We start from the raw sequence: 16556 nt of genomic DNA, 5'->3' as shown, positions 1-16556 counted from the left end.
TTCTACTGTATGTTTGTTTAGGTAACCTGCGGATCAGGCGGTTGGTGCTGCCTTTTAGTCACACATTCGTTAAAGTGCTAGCACCTTTTGTATGCCTACATGTTTCACTCTGTGTGCCGCCAAAAGTTTTAAACTGCCATCTGAACCTGTGAAAATAAATATTTTGCCAGGCCCAATTCCTTTTTACTACATATAGGTCACCCATAGAATAGGACATGAACAGCCCAGATGGCAAGGTGCAGTGTATTTAAAAAGTTGGATAGGTACTTTTTAGTTTAACTTGACCCATAGTGAAAAACTATTACCTTAAATTTTTCTACTACAAGACCTACCTCTCCCATAAGTTAACTTTTGAGTTACCTTATTACATTTAACAGGCTGTAAATTCAAAATGGGACCAGGTCACAAGGTCATGTTTAGTGTCTTTGCAATTGTAATGAAAAATCCTCTTTTATGGTACAGTCAGATTTTCAATTACAATTTTGAAAATGCCACTTTTAGAAAATTGTAATTTCCCTGTCTTAGCCATGTAGTACCGGCAGCCTGTCTCTGGGTCATATGACTGGGTGTAGCCAACAGCTGGGTTTTGAGTATTCCTCCTAGACAGCCACACACAATAGAGAGGTTAGGTGGGCCTGGATGGGCCATCACTGGCAGGATGGCAGGGTGGAGCTGGACACAGTGCTACTTACACTTGAATAGGCTGTGTACTGTCTCCACACAAAGGGCTTGCCAAAGTGGCCGGTTTTCTCACGATCTGCACGATGAGGTTGAGGTCCACCTCCAGGCAGCTCCAATACAGTAGATATAAAGGTCTGAGGATTAGAATGGCCAGGTGTGGGGAAGGGTGTGGGAAGGGAACAGCGCGGAAGGAAATCTAAAAGAAAAAAGGTGGTTATCAAACCAACATATGATAGCAATCATTAACCTTCTTGAATGACTTTAAAGACTCATCTCTAGTAATGCACACTGTTTAACAGCAGGTACAATAAGGCTCACACCTCTGTCTACTCCACAGATCACACCAAACAGCTACTTGCACTATTTAGTAAAGAACACAAACAGTTAAAACACTGTGAGAAGATCCTGATTAAATTCTTACAATACACAAACATGAGGTACAAAAGTGAGCATCCACAAATCTCGAACCCGAAGTTTCTATTGTGATGCTGCTCGATGTAAAGAATAAAGGGCACGCCCTTCAGTTAATACTGCCGCTTTCAATCACAACAAAGTGCATCCCTTAATCAGGGCTTACCACTTGGAGCACGGCTTGCTTTGTGGCAACGGAAACTTGCGGACACATGATCTGCACTCATAAACACTGCCGCAATCGGAAACGGTCACAGGATCGAGATCGCGCAAGAGCCGGATGATCAGAATACCTTGAGGGCCGCTTTCACACTGCTCTTGCTCACGGGCAGAATCGGAGCTCCTGCTCCAACGAAATCTCCAGAATAGTGAGTAGCTCCCCAAGGGCGGAGCTGATGATATGAACCTGGGCCACTCCCAAGATGGGTACCGTCCAGGCAGCTGGGAAATGAAGTATTCACAAGGGACCTGGAAAATAAGAGTGTTTTAAGCATGACAATGAATATTCTTTCTTAGTAGCAGTCTGTCAGATACATACAGATTCATATGCTCTGCATTATGTACTGTAAGGAAAATACAAAGTCCTGTTCTACAGTACATACCAACTTCTACTCTCACAGCTGGGTGGGACATTGCAACCAACAGCATGCTGAGCGGGACAAATGCCTTTTCCTGCAACATATAGCATGACCTCAAGTACAGAAGGCACCCCATAGCACACTACATGGTTTAGGTGGGACGGGCCCTATAGCGTGTGCTGCTGATGCACTGACAGGGCTGCATACCCCCTGTAGTTAGCCTGAAGCCAGGGCAAGGGATGCAGCAAACGTTTGCACTTCAAAGGAAAACCTCTAGAAGCTTCTCCCACTTCAAAGGAGGCACATGGCATAAAAATTGGACCTCAGACACCAACTCTGCCAGGAAGAAGGACTGCTGTGCTGCTGTGCTGCTGTGCTGCTGTACGAACTGCCTCTCTGTTGGAATGCAGCTATGGCATGGTGAGTATAAGACTCACGTCTGGGTATACCTGTCCCAGTCGGGGTGACAAATGCAAAAAGAACAATTGATGGACTTTTGGGAAAACAATTGAGTGACTGGGGGTGTATGTTTGCATTGTTCAGCATTCCGCCCATCATCTGTTCTTTTTGCTTTTGTTGCCCTAAGTGGGAAGGGTATGCCCAGATGTGGATCCCGTGCTCACTGTGCCACTGGATTCAAGCTAGCCTGGCTGATGGAGGGTGTTGCCCCAAACCGGTCACCATGATGCTCGTGTGCGGTCGAGGGAGGGCCTGGCTTGGCAGTTCGGGCTGGACTTTTCCCATAAGGAACAGGGTCAAGAAGGTTTGCATATGGCTGGGTTCAAACTGAGGTGGTGTGGTGAGCAAAAGAACAATGGATTAAACCTAGATCTTTGTGACTGGGGGTGAATGTTTGCATTGTTCACCATTCAGTCCATCATCTGTTTCTTTGGCCTCCTGATTAGAGCCTCAAGGACAGAAGGATCCAACAAATCTGAACCCAGCCCCTGGACTCTGCTAAATGCAGCCTTGATGATGCGATACATCAGTTCCTGTGATCTGCGAGGTTGCATTGCAGCCTCGCAGATCACAGGAAATGATGTATCGCCCTGGCTGCATAAGGCATCGTCGACGGGGAACCTCACAATGCTTCACAACCAGGACTTAAGGTATTCTTGTACAGCTTACCTAATAAGGTCCATGTGGCTGGCCCGTGCTCCATCCTCGTTGGTCTAAACTTGTGACTTTGTCCTGGTCCGGTGTGACCTGATTTCCACAGTTGGCGTTTTGTGCTTTTAATGCTATTTTCAACTAAATCTGTTAAATTTCAAATCTCCAGTTCTTCTGATTAGTCATCTGATCTTGTTTTATTTATTAAAAATGACTATATTTTAATAATCTCGTGTCGGACCCGCTTTGGTGCGTATTTTCACTGTTTTGCTGTTGAAGTGTTGCGCAAATACTTTACACATTGCCTCTGAGTTAAGCCTGACTGCTCTGTGCCAAGCTAACCAAGGATTGAGCACAGGTTCATTTAGGGATTGCTTGTGACTCCCATGAAAAAGGTTGTAGATCCTGCTTGAGTAAGGATTCACTCCCTCAACCAAAACCCAATTTCTTACAATGGACAATAGGTAAAATGATCCAATCATTTTTATGTAAATGGAGTTGTACTTTAACACCTTTTGCAATATAAGTATTGCTTAAAAGTTTTAATTTAAAGTGAAACAAAATAATGCAATGGCATCAGTTGAGTGCTTCAGATTAGTCACTTTGTGCACATACAACTGATATTGTTTACTTTAACACTGTATTGTTTTACAATTGTCTTTACCAAGCAAATTGGTGAGATCTCTAAGTCACAATACCGTGGTATGAACATAACAGAACACACACTGACAGACGTGTCCATAAACGCATGTATACATACAGGAAGTAGTAATACATAGGCCCAATAACTTCCAGCGTCCCATTACTAAAACTTGCAAAAGAGCACAGTCCTTTCTAATTGGATATAGTGTGTACCAATATTCCCTGAACAATCTAATTGTATTCCCATATAAGATGTTTTGTATTTACTGCTCAAATACATGAAAGAGTACGCAAAAGAGTAATACAGCAGTTCTACTCGGTTAACATGTCCCATTGATTGTAAGAATTTACGTAAAAAAATTGATATTTAGAGGCATCGGGATCACTACTAGACCTCATTGTGGGAAAATCGCCCAACCAATTTAGGATAAGTTATTACATCAGAACCACACTTCAAGTATTCTATCCAGATACATCAGATATAATCTCTAATAAATACCACCTGTATTCTGGTCACCCAGCATAGCATTTGTGGATGTGTCTGAAAACGGTGAAAAATCTGCTCGCATTTCCTAAAATGTTCTATTTTCCTTTATTATTGAGGCATGCGCCTTCCATCACATTGATAGGCATTGACCCTTTTTGCATCTAAATCACTAGCCATATACTGAACCACATGAATATAATGATTTGATGGCAATGATTTTTCTAACAGAAACCTTGATTCACTGCTACCTATACAACTACATAGGACCAACATATCTCTGAATCATATCTCAGTTTTGATGAAATATTGAATTACCAGCCACAATGTTCTCCTACTAAGTGGTACGCTTATTTCAACCATAAACATATGTGTGTGTGTGTGCGTGTGCGTGCGTGCGTGTGTGTGTGTGCGTGTGTGTGTGTGTGAGTTTTGCATAACATGTGAGTGTCAAGACATTGTTTGCCATTTAGTAATCTGAAACTACAATTGAACTTAAATTGTAAGTGGGCTCGTCGATGTTATTAAATGAAAATGTGTTTGAGGCATGGGTAACCTTGATTGAAGATTTATACATAAATATTATCATGGAGTGTTAGGGCTTCTGCATTGAATACTGATTTCATATTCTTCTGTGTATTGATTATGTTAAAGAAGCACTTGTGTACCGATTCCCCTTCGGTCCTCTGAATCGCATTTACACAATAAATGTATGCAATTCTTCGGGAGAATGGTTTAAATATGCGATTTTAACTGTTTGGTTGATTATATACAGTTTTACATCTGTTTTGTATGCTAAAATGTATTTCCTGGTTTAAAATATACTAGTTTGACTATATTTTCAATAGCAAACTGATGTAACTAATTGCCAGGCAAAAAGTAAATCACTTCATGTCAGAAAACAAAATTGACTTTGACTTGATATGTGTACTGAATACAGCCGGGGTGTTTACCTTAGAGCAGCTGCTTTACAAGTCATGCATTTTCTACAGGAACAAAACAATAACAACCCTGTTTTCAAAATTCTAGCAAGCAGATATGGTGGTTAGTGAAGTAGAATAATTTTGTATGAAACTCTGTCAGTTCAGTGAAGTGCAACAAGGTGACACTGATATGGTTTGATGGAAAGCTAAATTGTCTCACAGAAATAGGTCTGCATCCAACATGGACTTTGCATACAGCGCAACCGACAATGAAACAAATTTGCAAAAGGAAGTATTTTTGGCAATATAAGCCTTTGGGTTTTTGTTTTTATATAATAGGAATCTAAAGTTGAAAAATCCAAAGCTGTTAAAAGAAAAATTCTGAAAAGCCAAGAAAACCTACCTGAGCTTAAATAAACATTTGATGACAATGGAAATTGGGTCCCAGTGTTAGCTTACGAATAGTGTAAGATGTTCATATATTTTCTTTCACTGTTTGAATAATTTGAATAGAGATTTTAAGTGTGTATATTATATATCCACAAAGTGTTTCTGTGGTTTTAATTTGTAACCATAACTCACTTTAACTGTGGTTTTAAGACAGTATAAAAAAAAGTAAGTGCCAGGGATGAAGATATTTTTAGGGGTTACTGCAATTTGCACCACCCATTGCCCTCACCAGTACCACCAAATGCCAGTACCAACACAACTTCTAATACCCATATTCCAACAAGTGTGGCAGTCTGGACTATTCAGTGCAACCCAAAGCTTAAAGAATGGTCTAGAAACACGTATTGTTAATTTTTAAATGATTTGATATTGTAAACACTCTGACATGCTCAACTCAGAAATTGACAATCAGTGTCATTATGTGGTCCACTTACATAAGTGCTGGTGTTGAGAATTCAGTCCGGTGATGAGCATTGGAAAAGGCCACTTCAATTTGAGCACTAGTTCCAGTGAATTTTTAGCGTTTACTTTTTCAAACAACATGTATTGATCATAACTTCACTTTAACTATTGGATTTTTTTTGTGTATTTATTTTTGCCAATGTATCACATCCAAGAGTTCCCTGCTCCCCACCATCTGCAGGGACTGTGTCAGCATGGATTTCACTAGAGGGCATGGACTCCAGCTAGGCCCTGTATTAAACCCTCTGGGTGGTCAGAACTCAGTGCATACAGCTGAATGCAATTTAAAGGGAGGTTGGATAATGAAGTAAGGCCTCTAGGCCCTGCACCCCACCCTATCTATTGTTTATTTATATGGCGTGACTCAAAAGAGCACGGCATATTATGTGAGAGATCAAGAGATGATCGAGTACATCAGTGAGGATTGAAAAAAGTGCTTTGTACATATTTAGAGACAGATTAAGTGCTTTGACTAGAATCACAGGATGTTCAGTTTAGCACTGAGGCCTGGATTCGGACCTAGCTCCTCAGCCACCAATGAAAGCAGCTCGAGCCGCTAGACCCCATCTCCTCCTCCTAGGCAGGGATCCAGCCATCGCTGTGGAAGGCCTTTGCCCATGATGAGCACGATTAGCTATAAGAATTAAAGGAATTACAGCAAGCTTGGTATCAAACTAGAATCCAGAGGGGGACCTCCTTCCTCCCTGAATTTTGCTCCATCTCTTTTGTTCACATCCTCACCATAATACAACTCCCTCAATCTTGGCCCCAAACCCAAATTCCCCTATTTTTACAGTGCTATGTCGCGCATTTGCTAGGTTTGTACTATATAAATTACATGGAGATTTTAAAATATTTTGTAAATGATATAGTGCGTTACTAGTGCCACTGACCTTTTTTTATTATTTCGTCAGTTGCTGCTCTCAATTTTTCAAGCATTTTCTTTTCAATTTGTGTAACACAGAGACACTACATAGTTCATAGTCTTACTCTCGGCCTTAATTTAATACATACTTTTGAATTAATGAAATTTGATCCATTTAAATATTAGGCACAGTATTCATTCATATATGCTCCCTCATTATGGTCTCTCATCTCTCGGTAAATGCATTTGTAGGTCAGATTCTATTAAACGCTTATTCCGTAGTTCTCATTTCTTTCCACATGCCATACTGCTGTGTTTATTAAACTCACCGTTCAGCACCTTTCTGGGAACAATCTGCCTGTGCACTTGTAAAGTGGATTCTGGCGACTGCAGTTTACTGATTAACGCAATAGGTGACCACAATTCCACCTACGCATTTTCCTACCTTGAACATCGCAAACATTATTTTCTACTGCTTATGTGTGATGCTTGTCATTTCCCTCGGTCTTGCCGACTTGACCGCACCGTGATTCAATCTCACTGACTTAATTGGCGAAAAATATGTGTGCGATGACAGGAACACTCGCTCAGCATCCCCGTCTGATCTTGGCATTACTGCCAATCCTTATGTTAATGTTCACCAAATAATCGGCGGGCACCTGCCCCATATCATAGAAAAGGCGTCATTGACGCTAGATGCAGAGCACGGCATGAAAGATGATGAAAGCCCCCTCTTCACTCTCCTTCTGGGACTTTCCTCCATTTTTTGTCGTTTCCTCCTCATTTCAAGCTCCCCCTCCACTCTCCTTCTGTCTTTCCTCCGTTTTTCACTCGTTTTTTACCCTCATCTCAATCTCCCCCTTTCACTCTCCTGTGTCCTCTGTGTCTTTCCTCCACTCTTTTTTGCACTTTTTCTGCCTTATTTGCACTTTTCTCTCTCTTTTTGCCATTTTCCTCTTGCCATTTTCAGCCAGTTTTCCCCCGCCGCTACTGCTGCCCCCACGGCCCCTCCCCGCAGCACGACCAGTGCGACTGGCCCAATCCAGCTCCCTTCCCTGCCTCCCAGCTGTCCAGCCCTCCCCAACCCCTACTTAATGGCGGCCGCTGCAGGGACAGGCGAGCAAGACCACTGACTCATTGTCAGTGAAATTGCTCTCCCTTCCTCGCAGCTCCACCATTTAGTGAGGCCGTCCCCCAAGCCCTTGCACTCTCGAGTGTTGGTGTTCGAGGCCCTCCTCCACCCACAGGTTTCACCTGCTCCTCATCCCTGGTGGTCCAGTGGACCTCTGTCTCCATTCTCTTGCTCCGCTTTTTCTCTCCTTTTCACTCGTTTTTTCCCTCACTTCTATCTCCCCCTTCACTCTCCTTCTGGGTCTTTCCTCCATTTTCGGTTGTTTCCCCTTTCAGTTCAAGCCCCCCCTTCACTCTCCTACTGTGTCTTTCCTCCGTTTTTCACTTGTTTTTTTACCCTCATCTCAATCTCCTCCTTTCACTCTCCTGTGTCCTCTGTGCTCTTTCCTCCACTCTTTCTTGCACTTTTGCTGCCTTATTTGCATTTTTCTCTCTCTTTTTGACTTTTTCCTTTTGCCTTTTTCAGCCTGTTTTTCTCTGCCGCTGCTACCCCCGTGGCCCCTCCCCCCAGCACGACCAGTGCGACCAGCCCAATCCAGCTCCCCTCCCCGCCTCCCAGCTGTCCAGCCCTCCCCGACCCCTACTTATTGGCCGCTGCGCAGCCATGCCGCCAGGGCGCCAAAGGCAAGCTCATCTGTGCCCGTCCGTGACCCGACTGCGACCAGTGCCAGAAACCCTGGATCTCTGCTCTGCCAACGCTATGACCCAGCAGCACTCCACGCTCTCAACCCAGGCCGCAACAACAACTGCAAGCTAGCATCACCAGCCGACACCCACGGACCCTTCAGCTGTCACCGCTGCTGGCACACCTGCAGCACCGCCAAGACCACTGACCCAGCGCAATCCACCCGCAAGGACACAACCGAACCGAAGACCCTGCAATGCATCCTCCTCAACGTCTGATCCCTCCACAAACATGCTGCTGAAATCTGGGACCTCCTTGACAGCACTACCCCGGACGTAGCATTCTTTACCAAAACCTGGACCAACACCACCCCGGGACCGGACATCGCCATTGCCATTGCCATTCCCCAAGCATACAAGACCGCCAGGAAAGACCACTCCACCCACCTGGGAGGAGGAATCGCCATCGTCCATAAATCCACCATCCGCCTGAGCACACTCCCCGATGAGTCCACAGACCTTATGGAAAACCCTCACTTCAAGATACTGGCCAGCCCTACCTCCACCCTCCGAGGAACCCTAATCTACTGACCCCTGTACCCCACGGACTTTTTGCCAACTCCATCATGGACATCATCTCGCCGCATGCCATCACATCCACCATCTACACCCTACTGGGAGACCTCAACTTCCACCTCGACAATCAACTGGACCCCAGCACAACATCCCTCCTGGTCAAACTCCACAACATTGGACTGCACCAGATCATGACCGAATCCATGCACTCAGCAGGACACACCCTCGACCCCCTCTTCACAACAGGAAACACCATCACCTCAAGCCACACCACCGAACTCCCATGGACTGACCATCGATGCGTCCACTTCACCTTCACAACACCCACCATCCACAGACACCAGCACCTGCTCCCACAAAGAAACTAGACCAGAATCACCGACGACCAGCTAACCTCATCACTCAGCAACTCCACCCCAACCATCGCGGAAAAGGACGACGCCAACCCCGCAGCCCGAACCATGCACAGATGGATCTCCGACAGCGCCCACACCATAGCCCCCCTCAAGAAAAACAACAACACCCACGCCAAGAAAGCTAGATGGTTCACCACCGAACTTCGAGAGTCCAGACACACTTGCCGCCGCCTCAAAAAAGTCTGGAGAAACACCAAATCCACAGAAGCCCACAACAACTTCAGAGCCGCGACCAACGCCCACCCACCAACTCATCAGAAAAAAGAGGAAAAAAGCAATTGAAGTCAGAATCTCCACTCATGCACACAACAGCAAAGAACTATTCAACATCATCAAGGAGTTTGCCCAACCCACCAGCGAGTCCACCGACATCCCTCCCTCACATGACCTCTGCGACAAACTCAGCACCTTTTTCCACCACAAAATCAAGAGCATCTACGACAATTTCCACGAAGACAACCAACACACTGAACCCTCACCAACCACCCCCGACACCCTGAAACCAGCGATCGATAACTGGATAGCCCTCACCACCGAAAACACACTGAAGACAATAAAGTCAATACACTCCATGGCCCCCACGGACCCCTGCCTCCACCACATTTTCAACAGAGCCACTGACACCATCGCACCCATTCTCTGCCACACCATCCACCGCCTCACTCCCTGACGACTGGAAACATGCTGAGATCAACCCCCAGCTGAAGAATCCCTCGGCGGACCCCACCGACCTCAAAATCTACAGACCCATCTCCCTGCTCCCGCTCTCAGCGAAAGTCATTGAGAAAGTCATCAACAGCCAACTTTCCCCATTCATCAAAGAGCACAACATCCTCGACTCCTCCCAATCCTACTTCAGAAAAAAACACTGTACGGAAACTGCCCTCCTCGCCGCAACAGACGACATCCGTACCTTACTGGACAAAGGAGAAACAGCAGCACTCATCCTCCTCGACCTCTCAGTGGCGTTCGACACAGTCTCTCACCGCACCCTAATACGCAGACTCCACGACGCAGGCTTCCAAGACAAGGCCCTTGACTGGATCTGCTCCTTCCTCTCCGGCAGAACGCAACAGGTCAGACTCCCCCTTTCCTCTTGGACCCTACACCTACCACCTGTGGAGTCCCCCAGGGGTCTTCCCTCAGCCCTATGCTTTTCAACGTCTACATGGCTCCGCTCGCACCCATCGTCAGAACCTATGGACTCAACATTGTGTCATAGGCAGACGACACCCAACTCATCCTCTCCCTATCCAACAAACCCAACACCGCCAGACACAACTTTCAGGAAGGCATGGAAGCCGTCGCAAAATGGATGAAAAACAGCTGCCTACAACTAAACACCAACAAAACGGAAGTACTCACCATGGGCCCAAACCCAGACGCCTGGAATGACACCTGGTGGCCCCCGCCCTCGGAAGTCCGCTTACCCCCATGGACCACACACGCAACCTGGGAATCATCCTGGACTCAGAGCTCAAAATGGACCGAAAGATCAACTCCATCTCGTCCTCCTGCTTCCAAACACTCTGCCTCCTACATAAGACCTTCAATTGGATCCCCCTCGAACACAGAAAGACCGTCACTCACGCCCTGGTCACCAGCAGGCTCAACTACGGCAACGCACTCTATGCCACAATAAACAAAAACCTCACCCGCAAGCTACAGAACATCCAAAAAGCCGCCACAAGACTGGTCCTCAACCTGCCAAGACACTGCCACATCTCCCAGCACATGCGCACACTCCACTGGCTCCCCATCGAAGCTAGATTCACCTTCAAGATGCTAACCCATGCTCACAAGGCCCTCCACGACACCGGACCAGCATACCTGAATAGCCTTCTCAAATTCCACTCATCCCAAAAGACCCTACATTCAGCCCAGCTCTCCTATGCCGTGGTCCCCCGCAGCAGAAAGACCAGATCAGGAGGCCGCTCCTTCTCCTTTCCTTGCAGCCAGAGCCTGGAACGACCTTCCGCTCCACCTCAGACAGATAACATCGTTCCCCATCTTTGCAAAAAACCTCAAAACCTGGCTCTTCGACAGACCCCCTCCTTGATGGACTGGAACCTGCGACCCCCCCATCCCCCCAGCACCTTGCGACCCTTACGGGTGAATAGTCGCGCTTAATAAATACCTGATTTGATTTGATTTGAATGCACTTGTATCTAAAACTCTGAATGGTGCAGTCGTGTATTTATTTTGTAAATTGCCAAACACGAGCAGTGGATACCGAACCTGACCTTACAGGAAAAAGGATTGGAGGGAACAATTTATTAAAAATAGAAGGGGTTCTATTTAGCACAAGCAATGATGAACCTCAGTCATAGGGAGAACTCCCAAAAAGAGAAATGCGAAAACACATTTAGACGTGATTTAATGTATTATAATTCTATGTGCCTCGATAGTCGCCACACACTGATGATTCATTGAGCTTGTAAATCACTCATTGTGACAACATTTTAAAACAGAAATGTAAGCTTGTTGTTTACCACAAAATAAATGCTGTGGGTCTAAACCTAACATGTATTTGCACTTTCTTTAATTTATTCTAACATTGTAGTATAGATTTTTATTGGTGTAACTATTGAACTAATGAAGAAACTAATTAACAATTAAAAAAAATTATACCAGATATTTTGCAACACAATAGACAGGGAAAGTGTTATAGTTTTAATCTGAACTATACAGTAAAGAATGAGCTGATTTGATTTGTGCTAATAATGAGAGGTGGCTTGCATTTAAAGCAAGATATTGTCTCCCAGCAGCCTTTGAAAATGTTAACTGTTCAATTCAGCACCTTTAGATTGTAAGTCACCCTCTACAGTTAAAAATATAAATAATCTATTACAATCACAATACTATTAAAAATATTTCGCTCACAATTGTAATACACAATTCAGATAGCATTTATTGACCGCCTAACCTAGCAATCAGCACGTGAACATCAGTGAACACAACTTTTGCTCTGCCTTTAAAAAAAAATATATTTTCTTCACTCTCCATGCTGTTTGTCAGCAATTTTTATTCTGCTACTGACTCCTCCTGTATCCAGCTTCTGCATCATGTTTAGAGTGTGGTTTGTGGGCTACAGCTTTGTCTTTTAGGCCAGAGAGCATGCTACAAATTGTGGCATTGGTAGAGATCTTGGATATCCCAAAGTGGAAATTACTTGGATTGTCCCAGAGGTATGAAGTGACATCAATTATTACCTATGATTGAGAGCATTACAGATTACAAGCACCCAGACCTCATGATTGTACACTGTGCTAGCAACGACCTTGGCACTATCACAGAGGTTGGACTCAAAATCCAAATGAAGGAAACATTGGCACAATTCTTTCCTCCCAACTCCTTTGTGTAATCCAACCTATGTCAAAGGCAAACATGACAGGGGTCATCTCAGTTTTGTTCAAAGATTGAGGAATCTAGGAGACATGTCAATAAAGTAACTTTGGCATTTCTCCATGACCATAGGGTGTATTGTACTGTACAAAAAGAAGCCTCCCGCAACAGAAACCCCCTTACTAGTTTTCAAAAGCTGTTTAACATTGAACTTCAACACTCGACTGAGCTCTTAACAGTATTATCCTCTTTGACATGCTAGAAGTGTCCCGAAAGGATGGAGTCCAGTTCACAGCAGAAGGCAACCTGATCTTCTTTAACTCTTTAACAACATGAAGAAATGTTTCCTGTTCTACCTACATGTACACACTATAAACACAAAGGATCTTTTCAGGGCCACCCAATAAACAACTGACCGCATTTTCTTTTTTCAAAACAATTTTTTAATGTTTTAAGTGGATCTGAGGATCCACCGTGAAATCCATAACCAGTCTAATAATGAGGATTCTGACTATATAAAGTTCTGCTGTGAATCTGCGGGTCTTATTAAACCTTTGAAAACCTTGCGTGCTCCAGATGGCCCCCGGCTGTCCAACGTCATGGTGGGCGTGTGCAGAGAATGGCCGGGGGTCATCTGAACACCGCCCACTCATTAATTCACCCGCAAAGCGGGGGAATTCGCACAGCGCTCAAAGGGTTAAAAGATAATTGTTTCACAAGTGTATCTGGAGAAGCGTGTAAGTGTATGTGTGTTTGTGGGTGTGCAAGATAATGTATGTTGTAGTTGTTGTAAGTGTGTGTGTTAATGTGTATGTGTGGCTTTGTGTGGGTGTCAGTGTGTGTGTGTGGCATTGTGTTGGTGTGTGTGTCACTGTCTGTGTGTGGGGTTGTATGTATGTGTGTTTGATTGTCTGTGTGTGGGGTGGTGTGTGCGGATGTTTGACTGTGTGTGTGAGGGTTGTGTATGTGTGATTGTGTGTGTGGTGATGTGAGTGTATGTGCGTGGGACTGTGGATTTGTGTGCATGTTTGTGTGAGTGTGTGTATGTGGTTGTGTGTGTGCATGCCAGTGTGTGTGGGGGGTTATGAGGGTGCGTGCATAAATGTGTAGGGTTGCATGGGTGTGAGTGTCAGTATTTGGGGGTTGTGGGTGACTGTGTGGGGTAAAGTGATTGTGTGTGTGTGACTGCAAAGGTGGACTTGTGTAGGTGTGTGTGTGAGTTTGTGTGTATGCAATTGTGTGTGTGCATGCCAGTTCTTGTGGGGGGTATGTGGGGGTGTTTGCCAGTGTGTGTGGTGGCATGGGTTAACATGTCAGTGTGTGTGGGGATGTGCATGTGTGTAGTGGTGTTATTATGTGTCTGTGGGATTGCGTGGCTATATGTGTGTGTGCAGGGGTTGTGTGGGGATGTGTGCAACTGTGTGTGAGGGGATGTGTGGGTGTGCATGTCACTGTATGTGATTGTGTCAGTGACTGTGTGTGTGTGTAGTGCTGTGTGGGTGTGTGTTAGTGTATGTGTGAGAGGGTGAGTGTGTGTATATGTGTGGTTGTGTGTGTGAGTGTGTGTGATTGTGTCTGCATGTGTGAGTGTGTGTAGTGTTGTGAGTGTGTGTGTAGGATTGTGTGGATGTGCATGACTGTGTCTGTGGGGTTGTAAATGCGTGTTAGTGTGTGTGTGTGAGGGGCTGCATGGGTGTGTGATTGTCTGAGTGTGGTTTGCAGCTGTTTGGGTGTGTGCCAGTGTGCCTGCAGGGTTGTGTGGCAGTGCATGTCAGTGTGTGTCTAGGGGAGTTGTCTGATTGGGTGTATCAGTGTATGTGTGGTTATCTGGGAGTGCATTCAAGTGTGCAGTATTGTGTGTGTGTGTGTGTGTCAGTGTATGTGTGTGGAGTTGGGTAGGTATATGTGTGTATGGGGTGTGTGTGTGCAGGTTAGTGTGAGTGTGTGTGCATGTTATGGTCCATGTAAGTGTGCTTTACTGTGTATTTGAGGCTTTGTGTGGGTGGGTGTGTGTATGAGTGTTTGTTTGGTGTTTTTCGGGTGTGCATGTCACTTTCTGTGTGTGGGGTTGAGTGTGATTGTATGTGTGTGGGGTAGGTGTGGAAATGTAACTGTCTGGATGTTTGTCTGTGGGGGTTCTCTGCATGTGTGTCAGTGTATGTGTGTGGGGTTGTGAAGATGTGTGTGAGCATGTGGGTGAGGGATTATGTGTGTGTGTGTGAGACTGTGTGGGGCAGTTCTGTAGTTGTGTGTGTGTGTAAGTGTGTTGGGTTGTGTCGCTGTGCATGCGATTATGCATGTGATTGTCTGTGTGCAAGGTGGTATGGGTGTGCAGTTGTGTATGTGTGTGTGTGTGTGCCAGAGTGTGTTCACAGTTGTGCAGCTACGTGTGACAGTGTGTGGTGGGGGTTGTGTGGGTGTGTGAATGTGATTGTGTGTGAGATTGAGGGTGTGTGGGGTGGGGTGGATGTGTGTGTCACTGTGTGTATGTACAGATGTGTGTTCCAGTGTGTGTTTGGGTTGTTCGGGTGTGCATGTCAGGGTGTGGTGTTGTGTGGGTGTTTGTGTATGTTAGTGTATATGTGTGGAGTTGTGTAGGTTTTTTGAGTGTGTGTGTGTGCATATGTGTGGGTGAGCATGTGTAAGTGTGTGTGTGGGGCCAAATAAGTGTGTATATCATGGTGTGTGTGTGTGTTTGGGCTTACATAAGTGTTTTTGAGTGCATGTGTGTGAAATTGTGTGTGTCACTGTGTCTGTGTGGGAGGTTGTTAATGTATGTGTGTGTGGGGGGGAGTGGTTGCATAGTTGTGTGTATGAGTTTGTGTGGGTGTGTGTCTTCCTATGTGTGGGGGTGGGGGTGGGAGAGTGTGTGTGCAGGATTGCATGGATGAGTGGATGTGTGTAGTTGTGTTTTTTAAACACATTTTTTTAAGATCCAAGGACCATTCTCAAAGCCTCAGGAGGCCACTCTGAGCATCGAGATCCACAAATCCACTGAATGGGCAAATTAAAAATTCCCAATACTGGTTCAACCACAGGCGGCATCCCAACGTGGCTCCGTCAACCCATCCAAGGTGTCTGGGTACCTCTACCCTGCACACTTGCAACATTTTAATCTATTATTTGATGACACAGGGACAAGTCCCTTAGTCATAAAATGGGGTTGCTGTTATAGTTGTGGTCAGACAATAAGATTGCACAGATCCACCGTGACGACGTTTTTGGTCCTAAATGTCTCAAAACTATTGAATGGATTTACTTCATATCACAAAATGCACTATTTCTGAGCCACAATCTAGAATTGTGCCAAATTTGGTGTAATTCCATTCAGTAGTTTTTTTGGCATAGCTGTTCAATTTCCCTATGGAAAAATTAACTCCTTGGCCGCGGTGCTAATTCTGCTGTGGCGCTGGGGGGGTGCGGGGTGATTGCGGCGCCGCCATGCTCGTGACGGAACCACGCCGTCATGAGTCACGGGTGAGCTGTGCTCATGATGGCGTGGTTCCGTCACGACTCTGCCCACTCATTAATTCGCCCGCACAGGCGGGGAATCAGTGCCGGGTGGGCAGAGCCGCCACAGCATGACGGAACCATGCCTTTAGGAGCACACGCCGCCCATGGCTCATGACGGCGTGGTTCCGTCATGCGCATGGAAGGGGTTAAAGGGGAAAATGTGATTTAGTAAACACCTTCTTCTCTGTTCCTTCTTAACGTATCACCCAAAAGCTGTTCAGGAAGAAGCTGAGGTCAATGAGACCTTTTGGGAAACTTTCAAGAAGATTCATCAAACAGGGCCAAAGTTTTTATCAAACCCCCAAAAATGCTTATCCTTTGGAAGCATGGTCCTGACTATAACTA

The sequence above is a fragment of the Triturus cristatus genome, chromosome 6 (genome assembly GCF_964204655.1).
Source record: "Triturus cristatus chromosome 6, aTriCri1.1, whole genome shotgun sequence".
Taxonomy (NCBI): Eukaryota; Metazoa; Chordata; class Amphibia; order Caudata; family Salamandridae; genus Triturus; species Triturus cristatus.
The sequence above is the reverse complement of the archived record's forward strand: the minus strand, read 5'-3'. Positions refer to the sequence as shown.